At 36.7% G+C, this 25434-nt stretch overlaps 1 protein-coding gene across 5 annotated transcripts in view; it reads right to left on the bottom strand.

Moving 5' to 3' along the window:
• The window catches only part of sema5a (sema domain, seven thrombospondin repeats (type 1 and type 1-like), transmembrane domain (TM) and short cytoplasmic domain, (semaphorin) 5A), a 404793-nt gene that overhangs the window by 291858 nt on the left and 87501 nt on the right, over nucleotides 1–25434 (bottom strand). For 3 of the 5 annotated variants that reach the window (XM_073940462.1, XM_021470194.3, XM_005162619.6), the window contains exon 1: nucleotides 21882–22127. The exons of the other annotated variants lie outside the window; for them this stretch is intronic. The gene's annotated coding sequence lies outside the window, so the exon portion shown is untranslated. Of the gene's footprint in view, nucleotides 1–21881; nucleotides 22128–25434 lie in introns of those variants that run through there. 5 annotated transcript variants of the gene reach the window in all.

The raw sequence follows: 25434 nt of genomic DNA, 5'->3' as shown, positions 1-25434 counted from the left end.
TGACAGTGGTCTCTGGTGGGTTTACACGAGAACAGCAAGCATACACAGCAGCCTCTGGTGGACTCGAGAAAAGAAAAACTGCAAAATAACATGTATTTGGTGCTCTCATGAAATATAGCGGTAAGTATATATTGGGAAGCACATATCGGTACATTTTCAGAATGAGTCTGTGTTGGTTTCTTATCAAATCTTGACCAACCAAATGCTCTCTAGTAACTCACGTCCTGCCCCCTTCAATATGCGTCTCATTTGCTTTCATTTGATGCGCTTGATCTCAACAAAAAAGCATAGTGATTTAAAATCACTGTGTTTACATTTTGACTAAATACATACTTGACCATTAAAATAGTCCTCCTAGCTGTCAGACAGTCTCTGCTGAATGTTTTATATGAAGCAGAAGAGAGCGGTTGTGTTTATCCTCTCACTTCTGTCAAGTCCCGTCTGACTCGAGTGCATCCCTTGAGCTGCAGACGCTTCACCTGTCAGGGCTGATGTCAAGTCTCCTGACGTGTCCTCTGATTTGGATGGCGCAGATGCACAGCGCAGACACTTCACAAATATCATGTCAGGAAAGCAAAATGCAGAGTTTGTGTTGATCTTTTCACTTGAAAAGCATGGTGACGGGGAACTAAAGGTTAGAGCACAATACTGACAAGGTGAGCTATTAAGATACACATTGTTTGCTCACTCTACTCATGCTTCATCTTGTCTTTGTTGTTCCTTGTATTTATATAAAAGTCTAGAGATCAGATGACTGTATTGATTTACATAGAGATTAATACGGTAACACTTTACAATAACAGTACATGAATAATGATGTATTAATGTAATGTAAACTAAAAATTACTTTATTATAACATTATGATGAGTTAAGGTATGCACTAATCATGAATTAACTTTAACTACAACATTTGGATTTATGATGATGTGCCCCTCCAAGTAAAGTCACAACATAATTATACATTAACATATAATGAGTTCATCATGGTTAAATTAAGCATAAACTAAGTGGTAATTAATACATTAATTAACCAACAATCATGTACTAACAAGTAATTAAGTTAGCCATCATTCACACATGAACTCATGTGACTCATGTTGTAGTTAAAGTTAATTTATGATTAGTGCATACCTTAACTCATCATTAATTCATAATAAACTAATGTTTAGTTTACAAATTAATACATCATTATTCATGTACTGTTATTGTAAAGTGTTACCATTAATACTAAGTCAAGCTCCAAAACACTAGATATTTAATCATATGTAATACAAAAAATATAATAATTCAAATAAGAGATTAAACATGTGACCAACCACACAACCGTAAGTCATAAGTCTCAATTTTTGGAAACTGAGATTTATACATTTTTTTGAAAGCTGAATAAATAAGCGTTCCATCATGGTATGTTTTGTTAGAATAGGATACTATTTGGCTGACTAAATGAAATCTAGAAATCGCACACTAGCTCTGTCTTGTCCTGTTGTGCTCGGCTCTAGTTTTCTTGGTTCGAGCACTTGTTTTGTCATTGTGTGTGTCTCTGGATGCGCGTCGTCATAGGACCAGCTTCCTTGGGACGCGCACTCTTTATATATACATAATCAAAAATTGAGGTTTTTTTTTAGATGCATTTACTAAATATTAAAAAAATTTAAGAAATTTACAAAATATATTCATGATCTTAACTTAATATTCTAATCCTTTTTGCTGTAAAATTATTTGGACCCATTCAAAGAAAACACTGAAGTCCACAGAAAGTGCAAACGACAGAATCACGTCAAAACAAAAGCCGTGGAACAGTAGCACACAGACCACCTTACAAGGCGACTCATTAAAGGCTCTCTTTAGACGCAGACCTCCTTCACCCTAAAGCAAACCTCTGGCAACAGGAATCAATCTACACTGGCTGTATCTGCTCTGCCACATTCACAGGGACCCCAGACAGAGATGGATGCTGTTTCGCAGTCTGACATGAGCTTTCAGAACAGCGGGGAGGCGCTGGGCTACAGCTCTATCTAAAAAAAAGCCCTAAATACATATTAAGTGCTCTCTTTCTCTGAATATCTGCATCACTCAGTCCGCACGCGGACCACAGACGGCCACAATGCTGTTAGAATCCATCAAACACACTCGCACTGCATTACAACACCAGCTGGAGCTTTTCTACAAAACACAACCTAAAGGAGAGCAGAGAAAAGGCCCGGAAATGCAGACAATTTGAGTATATACACAGTTTAGATGCTGGCCATTTATAGAATATATATAAAATATAACCCTTTTTTTAAATAATCACACACACACACACACACACACATATATATATATATATATATATATATATATATATATATATATATATCTCCAGCCAGAATTTAATTGCATTTAGTGTTTTTACACACACACTTTTAATGTGGTTTTGTTGTACTATATTTAACTTAAACTAACATAAATTAACTGTACTAAATTTAACAGTAACACTTTATAATAACTACACACTATTAACCATTTATTAAGCGTAAGCAAATAGTGAATTCATTATTTGTTAAGCATTAACTCTACATCTATAAACGTTAGTAAGCATTTTATAACTACAGCTACAAATGCTGTAATCTTGACTTATAAGCACATGTATAATGTGCTTAATGACTGTGTTCTCAAACTTTGTTAATGATTCGTTTTTCAATGATAAATCAGTATTGCATTATTTACAAACCAGTTATTAAAGAATAGTTTTTTTTTTTTTTTTACTTTATTTATAGATTTTTTTTGTAAAAACAGAACACCTACAAATAGTGTCTATCACGTATATATGTTAACAAACTTATCTCTGTGTTATTAGAGTTGGTTGTTTTTAAAGATCATTCAGAATGGGTTAATAAATGATTTATAAACTATTCAAATTAACATTTATAATTTTTATTATTTAGGCATATACTAATAGTTAATTTGTATGTTAAAGTTAGGATTGTTTACTCTTTGTAAATTCCTTATAAATGACATGTTCCAAACAGGAAAAAAAAGAACATAAATTACTTTATTATTTATATTTATTTAAAGATACACAAATGAAACTGCATGAATGAAAAATAAATCCTTGCAACCTTTTCTGAAATAAAATTACTGTGCAGTTTAAACATCATCGAATAACATTGAAATGTTGTATCATAATATATTGTTAAATTATTATATTGTTGTTTTATCCAATTTTTACAGTAATTTTATTTTTTAGATAAGATTGTAAAGATTATTGTTCATTTAGTAGCCTTAAATTGTCATTTATAAGAAATTTACAAAACATAAATAGTCCTCAGTATAGATTAGGTCACAAAACTGCATGAAGTTGTGTTAATAAAGCATTTATTAAGATACAAAATAACCATTAATATATGCCTGAATAATAAAATATATAAACGTTGATTTCAATAGTTTATTAATCATTTACTAGCTCCTTCTGAATGATCTTAAAAACCATCAACTACTCTTAAATACAAATGGTTTGAAATAATGCAATAATTCATTGCTTAACAAATAATGAATTTACAACATGCTAATGCTTAATAAATGATTCTTAGTGTGTAGTTATTATAAAGTGTTACAAATTTAGCTTAAAGATTATTTCTAATTACCTTACAACTTTAAAATAATACATTAAAATGCAAAAAAAAATAGTGATTATTATTTTATGCATGTGTAACAATGACCAATAATGCTAAAATATAACATTCTGAAATTGTAATGTATTAAGCGTCACACATTTGCTAATTTTAAAAAATAAATAAATGATATTAATAATAATATTTGGCATGGTAGCTCAGAGGTTAGCACTGTCGCCTAACAGCAAGAAAGTCACTGGTTCGCAGTTGGAATTTCTGTGTGAAGTTTGTATGTTCTTCCCGTGTTGGCGTGGGTTTCCTCCAGGTGCTCTGATTTCCCCCCACAGGCATCCACCAACGGGATAGGGTAAATGTATAAACTAAATTGTCTGAAGTGTATGAGTGTTTGTGAATGAGAGTGTATGTATGGGTGTTTCCTAGTACTGGGTTGTGGATGAATGCTTTACGCAATGTAGACCATCTGATACCTTACAAATATGAACCAGCAAATAACAAAAGTCAGATAAGAATGTTTCATCATTCTACCTTGATATCATTTAATCACTGTTTATTCCCCAAAACCACCAGCAATTGATACATATTTAATTTTACTGCTTGTCATCAGTTCTGAATTAAATGTTTTGCTTTATTAGAAAGATTAACTTTTTCAACCTTCAGTCACTTAACTGGCTATTAATGTACACTACATAAAATCTTTTATGCCATAATCCCAAATAGCAAACATCAACTCATACATTAAGAACCCTACAGTGGCCATACAACCTCAACAGTTCCACATAAACGCGCCACAAAATAAATCCAGACATTTTTAAACCAGCTGTCAACCATCATCGTTTACATGTCAGTGATTTGATTAAAGCTCTTCGGGAATCTTCAGAAACACCCGGAGAATCGCTCAAACATCCCTTTCAATCCTACACTGCAACGTCATTCACCCGCATCAAAATTACGAGCCTGTTAAACTGTGTTTAGAAAGCATGAAAAATCACTTTTAGAAAACTGACAACTCATGATTCAGCCAGAAGAAGAACCGCTGGTGGACTGGCATCACATTAATAAACGACAGTAAGCTAAGAGGAAAAGACAGAAAAAAAAAGAAAATCTCCTGATCTTTTATTCTCCAAGAACATAAGGTCTAGTGTTTGAAACAAAAACAGGATGCTCTCCAAGTCTCTTCCTAAAAATAACAGCCCGAGGTCTGATGGGATTATAAACTGGACCTCTATTAGTGCTGCTGAAGCGCTGTCCTTATTTAAATGAGCAAAAAAAAAAAAAAAAAAAAAAGATAGAGAAAAAAACAAGGCTTTCATATGAGCACAGGGCAGAAACGCAGAGAGCGAGGGGATTTGTCAACGTGAAGTTTCACATTCTCTGAGTCAGGGCCTAAATATAAGGATTGTGGTTTTGAAATGACAGCAAAAGAAGGGGTAATGAGGTTTTGTGGTTTTAGGACTAAGTAAACATATCAGGCAGTGTGGAGAGATGGGGGTAATCTGCACTGACATGCGAACATATCGGTTTTCATTGAAGCAGAGCGCATTAAAAAGCTCCCTCGCACGCTTTCTATTCTTTGTAAAAATGCTCCTGAAAGCACTGGCATCCACCTGCAGAACAGCACCAGTTCAAAGCAGGTCCTATTACTCTAGTCCTTCTCCAATTTGGCAACGCTGCAGATCGAATGAACTATTCTAGCATGATAAAAGAGTCTCTCTCTTGGACTGTGTGCTCACCAAAAACTTGACACAGCACAAATTTCAATTCCTTTCAGACTCGTGGGTCTAAAAAGGGTTTTGAACAACCTTAAATCAAACTGTAAATGCTGCTCCTTTTAAACTTCACTCATTATCGATAAAAGGATAGTCCACCTAAACTGAAAAATCTGCTATTTTTTACTCTCCCTTCATTTGTTGAAAGACTGTGTTTTTTTCTTCTTCTGCTGAACACAGGAATACTGGTGTCTGGCACCCATTGACTTTTATCATTTTTTTAACTGAAGTCGATGGGTGCCAGAATCCAGAGGATAGAATATCATAAAGGTTTAAAACTGGAGAATAAATGATGAGGTAATTTTCATTTCTGGATGAAATATCTCTTTAAATTTGTACAATATTGACTGTCTGTTTTAATTATGTTCATTCATTCATCTTCCTTCAGCTTAGTAACTTTATTCATCAGAGGTCACAACAGTGGAACGAACCACTAACTTATTCAGCATATGTTTTACACAGTGGATGCCCTTCCAGCAGCAACCCAGTTCTGGGAAAAAACCCATACACAATCATTCACACACACTCATACACTATGGCCAATTTTGTTTATTCAATTCACTTTTAGCACATGTGTTTGGACTGTGGGAGAAACAAGAGCACCCGTAGGAAACCCACTCAAACACAGGTAGAACATGCAAACTCCACACAGAAATACCAACTAACCCAGCTGAGACTCAAATCTGCGACCTTTTTGCTATGAGGTGACAGTGCTAACCACTGAGCTACTGTGTCATCTGTTTTAATTATGTACGAGATGATATTATTGACATGAGCAGATAATATTATATACAAAAAAGAAATTTTGAAGAATGTAAGAAACCTGTGGCCAATAGCATCTATAGTAGGAAAAAAATCATTGGCTACCACTTTCCAACATTCTTCAAATGATTTCCATTTGTTTTCAATAGAAGAATGAGACTTAAGTTTGGAATTGCCTGGGATTTATTATTTTTTTTGTGAACTAGCTCTTTAAGAGTTGAAAAGCATTCAATATATAATGAAGCCTATGGACAGAACACTCTGGTTACTAAAGTAACCCATGAGAAGGGGAACGGAAATGCTATAGTGGATGTTTAATCCACGAATGGGCTATTTGTTTCAGAAAGCCAATTGTCTGAAAGAGTATATAACGAGCCAATGAAATGCCAAATGAGTTGGCAGCGTAAGCTCGCGCACATTTGCCTTATTGCCAATTTGCTCCGCATATAAGCACAGGAAAAGCAAGGAAACGCCATCCTTTTAAGCTGAAGAGACTGACACTTACAGCTAAGGAACAATCATTATGGCGATGCTATATAGCATTACCGTTCCCCGAGGGTTACTTTAGTAACAAGAGCGTTCCCCTTCAGATGGGGAACTTCAATGCTATAGTGGATGTTTAATCCACGAATGGGGAAATGTCTGGAAAACGCCATAATGACTGCACCTTACCTTCGCCTCCGATGAGAGGATAGCCAGGCATTGCGTGAACGCTCCTGCATCAAAAAGAGGAGCAGTCTTCCAATGTGATTCCTGGCCCTTACTTATCCCACTTCAAAGAAGTTTTACAGATTTAGATATATTTTTTGGGAGTCGCAAGCGTCTAGATAATTCTAGGAAAATACGACAGTACATTGGGAAAGCATGCAGTCCCGATAGGGAGGACACGGCGGAGGCCACCTACTACCCAGTGGGGAGATATGATGGCAAATATATGGACTAGCCCTGAGAAGGGGGAGCTTCTCCAGCTTCTTTCGGAGTAAAGAAAGCACAACGCTGATCTGGCAAATTTCGGGGGTCTTTTCTGCGAGAGACGCACCATTCAGTGAATAGACTCCACTTCAGGGCATAGGCGTGCTCGAGGAGGGGGCTCTAGCCCGAGTGACGGTATTAACTACCGCAATCGATAGGTTACCTAAGCCTTCCTCGCGTCTAAGGACCACAAGTGGAGGTTCCAAAGATCAGGACTAGGGTGCCAGATGGTGCCCTGTCCCTGAAAGAGTAGGTCCTCTCTCAAAGGGATCTGTCAGGGGAGGCAACCAGCAAAACCTGTTCCTTGCCCTCCCTGACCTTGAACAATAACTGCGCAAGCAGGCTCACTGGGGAAAACGCATATTTGCGCATGCCCCGAGGCCAGCTGTGGGCCAGATTTGCTCTCACTCCGCACCCAAACTCCGGAGAGGGGGCTCGAGGGGTGGGAGAAAGGAGACCATCCTCCCAGCGCTCGTGAGCCACAGGCGAAATCCACAGAACCTGCGAGCTAGAAGCATAACGTCCCAGACTGGCAGATTTGGGGCTGTCACATCCGGGGAAGTGGAAAAGACTGCCGTTGGCCCGCCCCTCCAGCGGGGAAAGAGCAAGTTCCCTCTTCTCCAGATGACCTGTCCCAGGGACTCTTCGCGGTCCGTTTACTGGACTTAGCAGCGCTCTGGGCAGAGGGGGGCTGCCTGCTTTCGAGGAGCTCGACGAGCTCGCTTCGCCGGAGGCGTGTACGGGGGCGGGGCAGCTCTCGTAGGCGGGCTCCTTCGGCAAGAAGCAGTAGATATGCATGATTCGGCGGGCGGAGCGGGCTTACTGTCCCGCCGATAGGTGACATTACCCATCGCATCAGACTGCTCTCTCACCACCTTGAATTCCTGGGTGAATTCACAGACAGTGTCGCCCAACAGACCAGCTTGTTATATGGGGGAGTCAAGAAATCGGACTTTGTCGACATCGCGCATATCCGCCAAGTTTAGCCAGAGGTGGTGCTTCTGGACCTGTAATGTGGACATCGTCCTCCCCAACGCACATGCAGCGGACTTAGTGGTCCGAAGAGCATAGTCGGTTGTGGTGCGAAGCTCATGTAACAAGCCTGGGTTGGACCCACCCTCATGCAGCTCGGTCAGCGCCTGCGCTTTGGACGCGGACAAAGATTGACCGCCACCGCGCGCTCGACCTGAGGAATCGCCACATACCCCCTGGCCGCTTCACCGTCAAGATTGGTGAGGGCGGAGGGACACGCAGCACGGGCAGAAAAAAAGTGCTCTCCAAGACCGCGTGAGCCTACTGTGCACCTCCGGGAAGAAGGGGATGAGAGGCTTCAAAGGCTTAGCCCTCTGGTCCTCTACGTAGCACCCATCTAGGTGAAATTACAACTTTATACGCACCGCTCTGGAGGACCGGACCCAAAGAACGCCAGGAAAGGGAGAAACCCAGTTCGACCGTCTGCAGCTGCGTGTATACACTCTGGACCGGGAGACTCCTCTCGTTCGCACGAAATCGCTGGATCACAGCAGGAGGAACCCTCATCGACTCTCTCAGAAGGCTGTAATAGTCTCTGAAGCGAAAAGGATGGCGTTTCCTTGCTTTTCCTGTGCTTATATGCGGAGCTAATTGGCAATAAGGCACACGTGCGCAAGCTTATGCTGCCAACTCATTTGGCATTTCATTGGCTCGTTATATACCCTTTCAGACAATTGGCTTTCTGAAACGAAATCCCCATTCGTGGATTAAACATCCACTATAGCATTTCCGTTCCCCATCCGAAGGGGAACTACTTTTGTAGGTGGTCATAAGAACAATTTTTGCTTCACAGGTGTATTTTTTTTATTTTATCCATCTGAATTTGCCATGGTTGTGTTTTTCATACGCAACATTTGTAATAATTACACAGAAAATTATGTACTGTTTTTCAGCAAACTCTGTGTTCCTCTGAGAAATCGAATCCCACCCGAATGCAAATAACTGTTATTGCACACATTTCTTTTTCACAATGATTTTCCTTGTGTGTTCTGGCTAACATAAATAACTGTATATTCTATTACTGCTGCATTTTCTGCTTGGTGGGTGTCATTTTTTTATGGATGTCGATGTCTTTTCTTCCCAGCAAAGAAATAAAGGAATAATTTACTGTAATATCAGCTAATGTTTTCTCCAGACTCAGTGTTTCTAAGCTTTCTCTTTCATTGCAATCTTAATGTTTTTGATCGATCACATAATTATAAGCAGAGCATGTGATTTAAAAGCAACCCCCAATAATGAACGCAACTCTTATAATAATGAAAGTGTCTCACAAATCATAAAATAATGACTTGCCAAGTACTACACTCAAATATGCTGTTTGTTCAAACTACTTTTTTAAAATGAGCTGACAGCACAATTCTTGAGTTTCTTTTGGGGACGACTTAATTGTTTTATGTTGAATCCACTTAAACTTGTAAAATCTAATAAGTTAACTTAAATCCTTCATCTTGCCCCAATAATAAAAAAAGATTGTGTGGAACCCAGCATTTTTACCAGTGTAGCTAATACCTTTTGACTAAATACGTAATATGCATGACAAACTATTTCACATATAACAATTTATTCTCATTGACACACTACTTGTAACATTTTCAAAAACTTGACCTTTGAAAGTAACCGATTTAATAAAAAATAAATTAATTAATATACAGATGTCTCTACTTCAATGTGTTCCTTTTGCCGCCATTCATACTGCCGCCGCGGCGGTAATAGGTGCGCCAGCAGCTTTTGACCGCTGGGTGGCACTTTAACCACAGATATTCAGCTTTGCCTTTACACAATACTAAATAGACAGTTCTGTATGTGTTCCTTATGTGATGTGTTCAATTAAAATATAATTTTGTTTTAGTTTTCTTCGTAATAAACACGCTTTTACACTATACTGTAGGTTTTAGAAAAGATACATGGTGAGAATAGCCCTAGGATGCAAAAAGTAAATATAAAAATGAAGTTCTTTAGCCTTTATAGTGCCCTACTAAATTGTGTTGGGGTGAAAAGAATGTTTCGATTTCTTTGACCATCATGGCGATGTTATTACCTCAAATCTTAAACGTGCGCATATGAAAACTGCGGCACAGCACCTGTATATTAGTGCTGTCAATTGATTGAAAAAAAATTAACTAATTAATCACACTTTTTTTTGATAATTTATCGCTGTTAATCACATTTAAAAGTCTGGCTATTCAAATGTAAAATTAATGTAAATGCAAGACAAAAAAACTATTTAAATTAAAAATATATTTGTTTATTCATGTAAACAACATACCCACAATAAACCATCATGATCCTGGCTTGACAGCCATATTTATTACAGAAATTAAAACACAGGCATGTTGATGCCATTTGAATTTCAAAACAATCAATGCCTATTAAGGGAAAAAAAATGGACTGCAAAAAAAAAAAAAGCAAAAATACAATCAATAAATAAATCAATATAAAATAACATTAAAGTATTGGATACAAACAATTGTACTCATTGTAAAGTTGTATTGCTGTGAGTTGAGAACATTAATTACAAAGTAGAAACAATTTTGCTTAGTCCTCCTTTTTTATTCAGCCAGTTGCTAAAACAGTCCAGTTTGTTGACATTAACAGGGGACAATGTGGCCCTTTTCTTTTGAATGATGTGAGCTGAGAGTGCAACGCAATCTCACAGCAACTGGTAACTTTTTGATTTAGTGGCTACGGACAACAAAGTTTAGGCAGGTTTGTTGCTAAGAAACGTGCACGCACACACAGACACACACACAAACTCTCTATTGTGAATAATATATGTATATATATATATATATATATATATATATATATATATATATATATATATATATATATATATATATAAATAAATAAAATAATAGTCTAAGTAGAAATAAAACCTTTTTAATCATTTAACATTTAGAAACAGTTGAGTTTCCCTGTCCCTTCCTCAGAGTGGTTTGGCTCACTGCATGCTTTCCCACATCTCACCTACTCTACACACACACAGACGCACACACAAGTCAGGTGTGCGGCTGCTGCTGAGTTAGGGCTTACTCACACTATGCTATCCGAACAGTGCCCAGGATCGTTAAAAAAATGTGAGTGCGCTGAATCGGGCTCAGGCACAGTTCACTTGGCCAGCCCTGGCCCAGTTGGAAGAGGTGGGCCTGAACGCGGTTCACTTGGGCTTTGGCGCGTTGCGCTTGTAGTGTAAGTGCAAAACGCACCAAAGCCCAAAACTGAAAGCGAGACGTGACTTTTAAGGGACTGTTTCATATGGATTTATTAATCAATCTTACTGTTCAATGAACGCAAACTGCCGTAGTTTATTAAAGACGCAGACACCTCACTGCATGACAGCTGCGCACCTTCAGCAAACCTCCTCATTCCTGCAGCACAAGGGATTTATGATTGTTTATTTATGAGCACCAAAAGTGGCAGATCTGTTCGGCAAAATATTTGACTGCATGTCACTGCATATCAAACGATGTAACTAGAGAAATCTCCACTGTGCTGGCCGAGAGCGCAAGGCAGCATCGATGACTTAAGCGTGCCCAGGCCCGATTGTAATGTGAGTGGGGGACGTCGGGGGAGATGAGAGGGAGGACAAAAGTGCTTTGGCCCGGTTTGAGGCAACTGTACATAGTGTGAGTACGGCCTTAACGTTGAATTTCAGTAAGTAGGGGATTTCATTAACCTTAAATAAAGCGATTCTCTTTAACGAAGTTAATAAAAAATCATTCATAAATTAGTTGCAACAAAAATGCTTTTTACCAATGTAATTGTCCATTAATCTGCTTTATTAGCAGTTAAAATTACTCATGTAGTAACGTTAGCTTGTTGCAAAGTGCACTGCAACTTAACACGCCAAAGCCATTTCCCATACATCGTTTCATTAGTTTTGCATTCTTTATGTAAAGCACTTGGAATTACCATTGTGTATAAAATGTGCTACAGTATAAATAAACTTGCCTGGCAGTGTCATGCATTAGATAAAATGACAGAGAAAATGGACATAAGATATTTTTTCGGTGCAGCTAACGGCAAGTACTAAAAGTTCACATATTAAGAAATTTGGCTTTTAGAATGAGTGCTCATGAGTCAGTCAGATGTACAGTGCCAGGTAAGGGTGTTGTGCTTTTATTAAAGGAATAATGACAGTTCTTGTGGGGCTGAAGATTTTTTTTTTTTTTGTGTGTGTGTTTTTGGAGTTGTAGCTGTTTAGCAAATGAACTTCACAGACTCATTGATTTACAATATGATCGGTCAATTTAACAAGTGTAATGTAAATCTAGTTATTATGAGCATGGAAAACGTCTTTTCCTGCATCTTTTCTGCTTCAGGAGTCAGTCTGTTGACTGTAAAGAACACAACAAAAAATTGCTTTGTCATTGAACCTGAGTAAAACTTTGAAAATAATCATAATGATGTAGTCTCCATGCTATAATAATAATGATGAAACTGCGGAGACATATCTTTATTAGTACAATTCAGCTGTACTATTTGTGTTTCTTCAAAAAAATGCTCAAAAGAAATTTTATATTTATTTTCTCCCCTACTGTTAAATCAGATTTACACCCATGCACACACATAAACACACACACACACAACGCATGCAGGTCAGGGCAGCCGGAGCGACTGCCTTCAGATTCAACACACATGATCGCGTTCATCAAATTTGCTTAAACTAAGCGTTCTAATGTATGGCTGTATTTCACAAGGATTCTGACTCAACAACGCTAAGCATACGCTTTACAAAAGTTGCATTTAAGGGGGAAACATGTCAAATTAAATGAAACATTGTAGGGCACATGCTGAAAGGCAGAGGAATGCGCTGTCTTTGAAAACTCGCGACTTAATCTGGCACTTTCTGAGTACATTTACATGGACACCAATATTCCCATTTTAATATGATTAGGATAATATTCTTATTAAGAGTCTACCATGTAAGCAGCAATTTTTGATTACCTTAAAGGACCACTAAGTCACGAAATGCGGAGGTTTTTCTTTCCGTTCGCCATGCGGTATCAAATTACAATGAAACAAAAGTCAAAAGATAAAAATGAAACATACAAAATTGCATGAGACTCTGGAGGAAACGCTGATAGCCTGTTAATGCGAAATTAATTGTTTTATAATAAAACTTGCCTTCAAAAAGAGCCTCATTGATCTTATCCATATTTCTTTGCAGGTTGAACACACGTCGACCACAACGTTAGCACACTAACTTTGACAGCACTAATATATATTTTTATTAATTTATTTTTTCTTAAATCGGTTACTTTCAAAGGTCAGGTTTTTGAAAATGGTACAATTATTGAGTTGATGAAAATAAGATAAATGTGATTTTTATGAAAGCGCTGTAAAATGAAAGCCCAGTGAAAATAGCCCCTGGTTTCCACAACATTCAATCTTCCATGGTGGGGTGCCACACTAAAATTTAACCCGCCACGGCTACATTACAGCTTCTCATTCACAACATTCAACATTAGTTGTTGTTGTATTGTTTATAGCAGGTTATAATCGCACTAAATCGTATTAAATGGTAAGTGAATTATAACACCTCAAACTTTTCTGTAATCGTAGTAGTGCTGTGTGTTATTTGTTTAACACTTAAGTGTGCGATGCGTGAGGCTAGCAAACACGACATAGCTTTCAGTTAACATGAACAGTTTACATAATTATACTTCATAGATAAAGGTCTATGGCTCTGCATACAATGACTTTATCTTGCTGGAGTTTATAGCCACTTTACTTCAGGACGCATTAATGCCACTCTGTAAGTCTATTGGAGACATTCATCAATATTCCTAGCCAATAAGACCTACTTGTTACATAAACGCACTAAATCGCACTTCAGAAGCGTTTATTTGAGAGTGCACAAGAAAATCTGCACTTGAGCAGCCTATATTTGAGGGCGTGCAAGAAGTTTTGTGCACGAACATAGGAAATTTGTGTGCAAGCAAAGAGATTTGCATGCTCATATCACATAAATGCGATCTCGACTTGTAATACTGTGCTCATGACATTTGTCATTGAAATAATGCCATAGGTAGTTGGTAGCTTTGTGTAAAAGGCCTGCCGCCACAGCTGTAAAAAGTCCTATTTCGAAGCTTTGGTACCATAAAACCTGAATCAGTCACAAAAACACACTGAAATATTGTCAAATTTTAAATAAATTAAAAGAAACAAATGAACAAAAAATATATAATGCATACACACACATACACACAAATACGCCTACACACACACCTTTTTGGAGACTTATGAGACTTTATGGAAACCCATTGACAGACTTATCTTGGTACTGTACAAACTGTACATTCTACTCCCATACACTCAAACACAACCCTTTACAGAAAACATTACATAAACAAAGTGTTTAGAAATGTACATTACTAATAAAAAACAGTCTTGATATATTTTACAGTAGGAAATTCACAAAACATGGTCTTTACTTAATACGCTAATGATTTTTGCTATAAAAATCTATAATTTTGACCCACAAAAAATATACCCATGAAACCATCCTGATCTCACAAGAAAATGTAACAATTTTACGTTTAGTCAGTTTAGTGGCTAATTCATACAAAGTTGAATGAGTAAATTCATTTTCTTGTCAGCTTAGTCCCTTTATTAATCCGGGGTTGCCACAGCGAAATGAACCGCCAACTTATCCAGCAAGTTTTTACGCAGTGGATGCCCTTCCAGCCGCAACCCATCTCTGGGAAACATCTTGACATGAAATATCCACACACACATTCACACACACACACTTATACACTACAGACAATTTAGCTTACCCAATTCACCTGTACCGCATGTCGGAGGAAATCCACGCAAAGGCAGGGAGAACATGCAAACTCCACACAGAAACGTCAACTGAGCCAAGGTTCGAACCAGCGACCCAGCGACCTTCTTGCTGTGAGGCGACAGCACTACCTACTGCGCCACTGCCTCGCCCTGAATGAGTTCAGTCATACGAAAATTATGATTTTAGAAAGGAGGCATGGCACCCAACCCCACCCCAAACCCAACCATCATTGGGGATAAGCAAATCAAACTAAATTGTTTGAATGAGATTGTACTAATTAATATGAATTAGCCACTGAATCAAAAAGTTACATATTGCCATGAGGTTGTGTTGATGCAACATAATACTGGTTTGAGCTAGATTACAATGCTTCTTTATAGTAGAACTTGAAATGTATTGTTAAAGTCTGCATCATTGATTCAGTTATTTTCCTGTTTATTAAATAGAAATGGCTTTGAAATGATCTGCACTCTATAAACAAAGGTTTCTTGACTTGACTTGATAATTACAAAGTGCTGCAACCACATCAGTCCAACCTCAGCTGAGCCTGCTCTGACATCATAACTCATGTTTTAGTCCTACATTGTTATCTAATCTTCGACGTCAATAAACTTTCACGGGTGACAATTACGCCTTATGCTGCACTGGCTTCTCCATTGTCATCTGATCTGCCATCAAGGTTAAGTTGCGAGTAACCATAGCAACCCTTTAGCATCTAGCTCAGTGAATAAGTTAGCGCGTCATTAGGATTGACCCGTCTGATCATTAGACCAGCTGTTTCCTCAAGTCTGACTTGCTCTACAAGGGTAATAAAGTGGCAGCTATTGTTGCGTTCTCACCTCTCAACTCAGCCAAACTGTTCTGTGATCAGTACCAGAGCTGGAGATGTGGCAGGCTAAATATAGTGAAGGGACAAACCGCTAGTAAACAATAGGGTAAAAAAAAAAGTCACAATTCAGTTCACGGCATGATGAATGGAATTATATGATTTAAAGGCACAGTTCACCAAAAATTCACATTCTGTCATCATAATTTAATTGACGTATTGTTATTTCAAATGTTTATGTGTTTTCTTGACCAAAGAAGATTATTTGAATCTGTTTTGGGACATAAAATGAAAATCAAAGGGGTGCAAAATAACTTTACAGACTATATTACAACCCCACACAGTATGTTTGTATTTTTTATTTAAATAAGCACTCATCAAGGCTGCATTTATTTCATAAGAATACAGCAAATACATTTCTTAGTAAGATTTTTATTCAAGTTACAGAAAAGCTGAATATTCAATTTTCAGTATAACATGCTCTTTCAGAAATCATTTTAATGTGCTAATTTGCTGCTCAGTTAATATCAATTAATAATGTTGCTCATAACATGTATTATTTTCAAGTTTTTTGCTACTTTTTTTTTTTGTGTGAAAGCAAAGTCGTCTGTATCAAAGATCATCAAAATTCAGCATTTATTCGAAATAGGGATGTTTTGTGATACTTAAAAAGTTTATCTGTCATTTTTGACCAATTTATGACATCCTTTCGAAACAGAATTATAAATTTATTATATTTTGTTAACATGTTTAGAACTAGACAGACAGACAGAGAGACAAACAGAGAGACAAACAGAGAGACAAACAGATAGATAGATAGATAGATAGATAGATAGATAGATAGATAGATAGATAGATAGATAGATAGATAGATAGATAGATAGATAGATAGATAGATAGATAGATAGATAGATAGATAGATAGATTTTTGACCCCCCTTTTACACAGAATAAAGAATCTCATACATGTTTGGAACGACATGAGGGCTGAGTAAAAGGTTTTACATAAATTTTGGTTGAACTGTCCTATTAAAATCCTTTGGCATTTTGAATAAGTCCTGATTATGTTAATAGGAATGTGAAAAGGCAATGGAACAACGGGCTCTCTGGGATGTCAAGTAGTGCAGGTGTTACTGACGGCATACAAACAACTTCCCAATAGAGGCTGATGCATTAGAAACCCATGCGAGTTAGTGGCAAACTAATATCTTGGGTTACAAATAAGAATAAAGTTGGTCTTTATATTACTAAAGCCTCCACAGGACGTTTTGAAGTAAAAACACCTTCAGTGAATGGCACAATACCTGACAAATAAGTCCAGATGAGAACTGTAAACTCTATGAACTCATGTTAACTAAATGATCACTTTAGGACAATAACAGTGCTAAATTAACAAATTAAGTGGAACAAATACATGAGCTGATTTATTGTTCTTTAAATTTTAGGAGACAATCAACTATAGCAGTCATTAATAACTGCCAGTCATTAATATAAACCCGTAAGAGTCTCAGACATTTTCAAATGTCTTAATTTGTCTTCTGCTATCGAGCTCATTCTGCATTGCAGACATAAGCTCTTTTCTGTGATTGTTTTAGGATTTCCAATTTATTCACTTTATGGAAGTGACAAGGAATAACGAATGTCAATAAACGGTCAAATTACTTCCATTACAAAAAGTGTGTTTCTTACATTAAAAAAAATAACTAATATAACAAGAAAATAACAGTTTGTGACCTCAAGCCGCATAACCAGCTATTTTTTTTTTAAATCAATAGAAGTAATTGACAATTACATTCTAATGGCTGTGCCTGCTCTTATGTGAAAGAATAAGGTCAAAAGGAGGAGCATTTGTGGTTCTGTGAAGAACAACTCAGTGAAGAGTCGTAAATTGACATTTCAACTGGACACATGGCAAATCACGGCTTCGACAATTTTTCGTTTTGTTTTGTCCTGTGTTTTAGTCATTTAAAAGACATCCTTAGCTTCAGGTATGTTTAATATGATCTAATTTATCATACATCCAATGTTTATTTTGAGTTGAATTTGAAGTTTACCTGTGCAGCTTGCATGTGACATCTGGCAAAAATAGAACAGACACCTATCTTAAATGAACTGTCACAAAAAGCCATTTCTGGGACACTTCCTAAACGTGCCTGGTGTAAACACGAGCAGTGACTAGATTTGTCAGCCATCGGTGGCCATGTTGGACCCACAAACGCATGCAGTGGAAATGTGGGGAAATTGTGAAGAACACTTTAAACATCTATAGAATCAATTTTCACCATAAACAATAATAGTTCTTCATAAAACCACATATGCTAATAAAGAACTTTATTTACTTGAATGAAGGCAGTAGTCTTCACATTACTAAACTCCCATGAGCAATTCTGGAGTAAAAACACCTTCCCCGTACGACACAATACCTGACATCTGTGATAAGTACAGATGAGAACCATACACTCTATGAACTCATGTTGAGTAAATTATTGCTTTAGGACAATAACAGTGTTAAAGAGTATAGGGTTTAGGGAAACGGGGAAAAAAAATCAATGACCCAGAGGCTTTCTCTTTTTTTCTGTTTTTACATGTTCACTGAGATTCAGTGTTGAATCTGTGCTGTAATTTGAACCCCTCTTGTTGCCCAAAGGTATCTCATAATACTCTTCCAGAATTCAGCGTTTTTTCCTTTACATTCCCAAGCCGCTTTGTCCTACAGGACCTCAACGACCGTGTCTTTGCAGGCGAATGAACTCAAAGGACTTGCACTGCTATGATCTAAAAGTAACTTAAGCATCTGGACCAGGGGCACGTTTTCCCAGAAGCATGCTGGTGGTGATACACTATACACAATCACTATATAGAGCTTAAGCTTGGAGTATCTTATGCTGAAGTGCAACCATATTTAAGCAAGTAAAGAAAAACTGAAGGAAACCTGGATGTTTTCCAGAACTGGAATGTCATCATATATTCAGATCGAGTAAAATACATAATGGTGGAGATCAATGGAGCAGGAAAGGCTGATTTCAGGAATGCCAAACGTGTTCAGAGTCATTAAGCAAATGCATCTGCTTCCCAAACTACTTCAAATGGTCAATTCCATTTACAGATTCCATACAGTGAGCAATTAAAAAGAGAGAAAGATCACATTGGCAACTTACGCACGACTGAGCGAATGTCCAGATTTGATGCTATTATGGCTAGTGACCTGACACTCTGTCTATTAAATGAAATGAGATATTTTTGTTGATAACGCAAGCGTGGTGATACACGCTGTAAAGAGTACATTGCTGTAAAAATATTCATTCATTTTCTTGTCGGTTTAGTCCCTTTATTAATCTGGGGTCGCCACAGCGGAATGAAGTTTTTTACGCAGCGGATGCCCTTCCAGCCGCAACCCATCTCTGGGAAACATCCACACACACATTCACACACACACCCATACACTACGGACAATTTAGCCTACCCAATTCACCTGTACTGCATGTCTTTGGGCTGTGGGGGAAAGCGGAGCACCAGAAGGAAACCCACGCGAAGGCAGGGAGAACATGCAAACTCCACACAGAAACGGCAACTGAGCTGTAAAAATATCTAATACAGAAAGTTTATGTTGTATAAATGACCAGTGCTAATATTAATGAACTTGATCGGTTATGGTCCAGCTGGGAAATTGGAAATTAGGTGAAACAAATTGATTGTTTCTTTTTTTTTTTTGTTTCTTTGTTTTTAGTATTAGGAGACAAAATATCAAAAAACAGCGATTATTAATAACTGCCTGTCATTAATATAAACACACAATGAGTATTTTTAGAGTATAATCATCCTAAGATCTATTACAAATAAAGGTTCACAGCAATGGAAAATATAGAAGAACTATTTGTGACCGTGGACAACAAAAACAATCATAAGAGTTTTTTCTTAAATTGAAATAAGCTTTTCATTGCAAATTACTAATTAAAAATTACAATTATTATTAACAAAGAATACTGACAATTTCTTAAAAGGACAATTTCCCCATAAGTTCATAGTTTGAAGAACATTTAAAACATGACAAGAACCTTTTTCTAACAATATGATCTTTCTGTGGAATGAAAAAGTTTCCATAGATTCTAAATGTTCTTCATGGACCAACAGATGCCCAAAAAGAGTGTTTAATAACTTAATTGGTCATGACTGTTCAGAATGAGTGTTAATATCAAATAAAGTGAACAAATGCATTTCATGACTAATTGTTCTTTAAATATAAGGAGACAATCAAATGTAGCTGTCATTAATAACTGTCAGTCATTAATATAAACCCACAAGAGTCTTTGTAATTTTGGTAACGTATTCATTTGTCTTAAACACTTCAAAAAGGGGGTTTCGTAGCAGGCAGGGCTCCTCATAGACCTTGTTAGTGAATTGATTTAGAAGAACAAAATGTGTTCACATTAGCAGGTTTAGTTCATAACCAAACTGTAACCATGTGATTTCTCTAGTTATGTAGTCCATTGAATAAGTGTGTGCATCACCATCTAAACCTTGGTGCAACCCAAACAAGCCGACCAATAGAACTGGAAAGATGAGACTCAATCCACTTCCAAATGGCATCACAAAAAAGACTAAACAAACCACAAGATGTGACCCCAAAACTGATCAAATTCTCCAGCAACCAAGTCTTTTCTCAAAATAGTTGCAATGCAGCTCCAAATAATCTTTTTTTTTTTTTTTTTTTCACCATAAAGAACCTTGGGTTGAATGGAATATTGATTAAATGTTCTTCATGGAACCACATACCCTATTACAATATGTTTCAGCATAGTGAAGTAATCAACTGATCACAACAAAGACAAAATGAGAACACGTCTGTTAACTATATAGAGCATAGATCATGCTATACATTTTAAATGGCTACATGCATATAGAACTGCTATATAAATCTTGCAAAATTGCAAAAATATATACTTCTATACTTAGATCATAAATGGTACTCTATTCTTTCTTTCTTTTTCTTTTTTTAATGCAGGCATTTAATTCTCTACATAATTAGCTAAAAATACGCTTTTCTTTTGTGGCGACTAAGTGATTACATTTCAAACTTTTTTAATTTAAAACTAAACATTTCAAAATGATCTAGATGATGTGGAAATGTATTTAATTAAAAATCACTATTAGCTGCAGATTAAATCTGCCTGAGAAATTACCCACAAAAGAAACTGCAACAACCAATATTAGTACCTTCAGATAACATGAATTAACTATGTAAAATGCTTCTAAAGAACTATTTAGTTAGGCTAATGTTAATTTAATAATTTACTAATACACTATTAAAGTTGTATTTGCTCATATTACTGGTAACACTTTACAGAGATTAGGGAACATATAATTAACACAATGCTTAATAGAATTTTAAGCAAAATGGCAGTTTGTTAAAGCACATTAATTCCCTAGTCTACATGCTTAGTGCTCATAATGTTTTCAAGCTGTTTATGCATGCAGAGAAGTCATTTGAACTAGCAAATTAGGTCACATTAAAATAAGAAAAAATTAATTCATTAATTACTTTCATTTATTTGAATTATTTTTACATACCCTATATAAATATTGGTTTTAAGGGAGAAAATTGACTATTTCGCCGCTGACCATGAGTAGACTAATAGTAGTGTCGTTATTATTGGTCTCTGCGCACCGATGCAAGATCAGTGATGCAAGGAATTGTATTAAGACGTTAAGACTGTTTTATAACTGTCAAAAGCTTCATCCCAGTCGGACTGTAAAACACTCTGAGGCAGCACCACCAAGCGGTAAATATTAAATCTTGAGCAAAAGTTCCTCAAAACAGACACGAAAGCTTATATGCTCCGCTAAAAAAGAAGTTCGACAGTGTTAATGAGAATGGTAACATGATAAAAAAAAAAAAAAAAAAAAAAAACGGGCAGGCTTAAAGAAGTTGGAAGGTTTCAATTATTTTAACTGCACACGAAATGGACTATGTTTTTATAATAACCTAAACATAAGCCACACTTGTTTTTCTACAATAATGCAATAAAAGAGATCGTCAGAAAAGGTGTTGCATTCACCAAACAATAACATTATTAAAAATAACGCGCATAATTTGGAACTAAGCAAGTTTAACTTACCAAATGAAGTGACTCAATATTTCTCCTTATCATGTAGGTGAGAAGCCGCAAAGACTCAGTGAGTTCTGTGAAATATGTGACGTGTAATAATCCCAATATCTCTATATTGAGTCCGCAACGGTGGCAGTAGTCCGTGTGAGCGCGTACGCAAATAAGAGCGAGTGACTTCCACTACTTTCCCGGACGGCAGTGAGAGCGGAGCGGTGAAGAAGGTGCAGCCGAGCCGCGGAGTGCGTCCAACTCACTGGGCAGTTTGTGTGAAGCGCTCCGGTCCGAGAGCGACAGAATGAAGTCAGCAGCGCCCCCGCGTCTCTGCATTGAGTGACTGACTGAGCGGCGCGACGCAACAAGAGCAGCGCGTTCCATTCAACCTACCAGCCTGTTTGCAATAGAGGCAGCCTGGACAGCTTCATTGAGGATAATGACGGGGGCGTTAGTTTCCACAACACCGCTCTCTCGAAAAACAGCAACAAAACATAATTTGAATTTACAATGCTCAATTCGTTTTGATCATCCTGAAAAGTTCAGCTCCTGTTTAGGGATTTTTTATAGCTTAAGATACCCAGTAGAGGTCACACTTAACACTTTAAGCTATAATTGAAAACATTTAAAAATGGGATATATTTGGAATATGACTATCTACCTATAATTAGTTTATGTTAAGTCTCTCATTAATTGAAAATAGCTGAAATTAAGAAAATAGTAGACCAGGAAATGTTATAATTTACAGTTGAAAGTTACAGGTTGAAAAACATGAATTGAAAAAAAAAAACACCTTTACATGAATATAATACAAACCCAAATCAGAAAATGTTGGGACAGTAGCTGGAAAAATGTATATAAAAAGAGAAAGTGGTGCTTGCTAAATTTACTTAAATTTGTATTTCATTGCAGAAATACAACAAATGAATCAAGTTCCTCATGGTTTTTATTTTTCTTCATTAATTTTCTTCATATATTTTTCAAACTAAACTCGTATTCAATTTTGATTCTTGCAACACATTTTTTTTTTTTAAAGGTTGCGAACAGTACAGCATTTACCAATTTGTAATGTTTTTCACAATTTTCACAACACTTGAAAGATGTTTAGGGACTGATGGCACAAAGTGATCAAGTGTTTCAGGTGTATTTTTTTCCCTTTCCTCCTGTAAACAAGTCTTAAGATGGGCAACAGTATGGGGTCTTTGTTGTCACATCGTGCACTTCAAAATGCACCACCCATTCTCTTTTGGAGACAGGTCAGGGCTACGGAAAGGTCAGTCAAGTACAAGAATCCTCTTCCTCTGCAGCCAGGACTTTGTAATGGACTTTGTAATTGGTATTGTCTTGTTGAAATATGCATGAGGATCCCTGGAAAAAAGGCAGCATATTGTGCTCCAAAATCTTGATGTACTTTTCAGCATTAATTGCACCATCACAAAAATGAAAGTTACTTTTCAATGGCACTGACAGCACCACCATGACAGGCCCTGGCTTTTAGACTTGTTACTGGTAACAGTCTGGATGGTCCTTTTCATTTTTTGGTCTGGAGCACGACATCCATTTCTCAGAAAAAAATCCCTGAAAATACTGTTTCATCTGACCACAGTTTATGAATCCACTGTGTGATGGTCCACCCTAGATGCCTCAGACCCCAGAGAAGTTGACTGCAATTTTGCACACTGTTAACATAGGGCTTTCTTTGCGCCCTTATTCTTTTGTACTGAAATTCCTCCAGATTTCTTGAATCTTTCAATAATGTTATGCATTTTTAAATGTGAAATATTGAAATGTCTTCCTATCTTTATTTGATGAAAATTGTTTTTAAACATTTCAATATTTTTCTCACGTATTTTGTTGGCAAAGCGGTGATCCTCTGCCCATATTTGCTCCTAAAGGACTAAACCAAATCATAATGACAATCATCTGCTGACATCTCCTGTTTCAAATCACATGATTAACCAATTTACCTGATTACTAGCCTTAAATTGCTCCTGTCCCAACTATTTTTGGAATATCCAAAATGACAGGAAAGGAGGTATATTTACATCCTTTAAAACAGAACTACTTTTGATCAGCTATCAATATTTTCACTGTTATTAGAGTTTTTCTCAGTGGCTTTGGTGCATTTCTCACATCGCTATTTACATTTGCACAACAGTTAATGCATTTATTCACAGCATTGTGCAAAAGAATAAGTACACCCTAATTTACACCAAACGTAAACTCCCTTTGGCTAGAGCTGTGCACAACAGTAAACAATATTGCAGTACATATTGGAACTAAACCTACAACATACACATGTCTGTAAATCATTTATGAAATTGTTTAATGTATTCAGAAAAAAAAAAAACAATTACAAAATTTTCTTGACAAATTTTGACAACTAGTTCACCATTTTTGTATGTCCTGCCTCAAGTAATGAAATGAGGATTATTAGTTTTATATGGAATGACTATTCAGCATTCACAAGTTTAGTTAATTTTGACTGACATGACATAAGCAAATGATAATGTTGCAATTGATACATGTCGCAAAAAAAATGCAATTTGTTGGATTGAATGAAAAACTGCTACTATGATGTGCACAAATGACTAATTGTTTTGAGAAATGCATAACTGTTGTGCAAATGTAAATAGTGTTGTAAGAAATATACCAAAGAGACTGAGAAAAACTGTAAATGTAACCTACTATGGATACTTTATTCTCAAGGTATTAGTGGTTTGATTCTCTTTGGCTGTCAGTAGCCAGGTTTCCATCTAATTTTTTTTTTTTTCTTCTTTGGTTATTTATTTATTTTTTTAGCAGGATGAATTCAGACTGGCTGTAAATATTTTAATCATGTATCAGTTGAAGGAAAATAGTCGTGAACCTGATTACATTGACATCGTTCCTCATTGTGTCATTTTTGTAATAATTGCATAATTGTTCACACGAGCAGATTATGTTGTTTATTATAAGTGTAAGTTAAAGTGTGTTCACCTGTTGCTTTAAATGCTGTACTTTGTTACATCAGGGTGGATTCTGGTTGGCTGTGAACATTTTTAACAGAAATAAAATAGTTCAATCAATACTGTTTCTTTGTGTTATTTTTTTTTTAGCTAACTGTGACAGATAATATCATTCTGTTTATTATAAATGTGTGTTGAACTGTGGCCACTTGTCACTTTAAACGTCCATGCTCTTTAATGCAGGACTGGTTCTGATTGGTTGTCAGAGTTCTATCATTATTAAATGCATAATGCCCACTTCAAATTCTCAAGTTGTTTTAAGACTGATGAATACTGATTGGCTGTCAGTGTTTTTATCTGAAAAAGGACTAAAAATCCTTATTTTGCGTCGATTTCATTCTCCGAACTAACACGTTCACACCAACAGTACAGATATAAAGATGTGCCAGGACCAACCGCTCAAAGCACTTCATGATGATGGGTGTGAGTGCTACAAGGCGCTAGTCATTCAGGCATGTTGGGCTGGAGTGTTTCGGCACTGGCACAATAGAGGTGGTTTTAAAGCATGTTTGCAATGTCTGTGAATAGCTCAGCGAGCTGTTCTGCACACACTCTCAGAAAAA

This window comes from Danio rerio, chromosome 24 (genome assembly GCF_049306965.1).
Source record: "Danio rerio strain Tuebingen ecotype United States chromosome 24, GRCz12tu, whole genome shotgun sequence".
In the NCBI taxonomy this organism is placed as follows: domain Eukaryota; kingdom Metazoa; phylum Chordata; class Actinopteri; order Cypriniformes; family Danionidae; genus Danio; species Danio rerio.
Note: the sequence above shows the minus strand (reverse complement) of the source record. Positions and strands in the feature narration are given on the sequence as shown.